The sequence below is a fragment of the Lagenorhynchus albirostris genome, chromosome 8 (assembly GCF_949774975.1).
Source record: "Lagenorhynchus albirostris chromosome 8, mLagAlb1.1, whole genome shotgun sequence".
Lineage (NCBI taxonomy): Eukaryota > Metazoa > Chordata > Mammalia > Artiodactyla > Delphinidae > Lagenorhynchus > Lagenorhynchus albirostris.
Window position 1 is genome coordinate 88,182,428 of NC_083102.1, and position 260 is coordinate 88,182,687.

The following is a 260-nucleotide window of genomic DNA, read 5'->3' on the forward strand; positions in this document are numbered from 1 at the left end:
TCAGAACATCTGGGATATCATCTAAAATATAAGTTGAAATGATTCATATTGAATTTACACTGTGCAGAGAGGGATACCTGCAAGCTCCATCCTTAACGACCCCAATGCTGTGGAGGAGGTTTACCGAGGTTGAGAAGGACCTCCTCCCCCCGCCCCCTTCTCCTTCCAGAGCAGCCGATCCGGCCCCCCGCCGCCAGGCGGAGCCACCGGGAACGGCCGGCGGCTGCGTGGGCAGGGCCTCTCTGGGAGGAGAGGAAGAA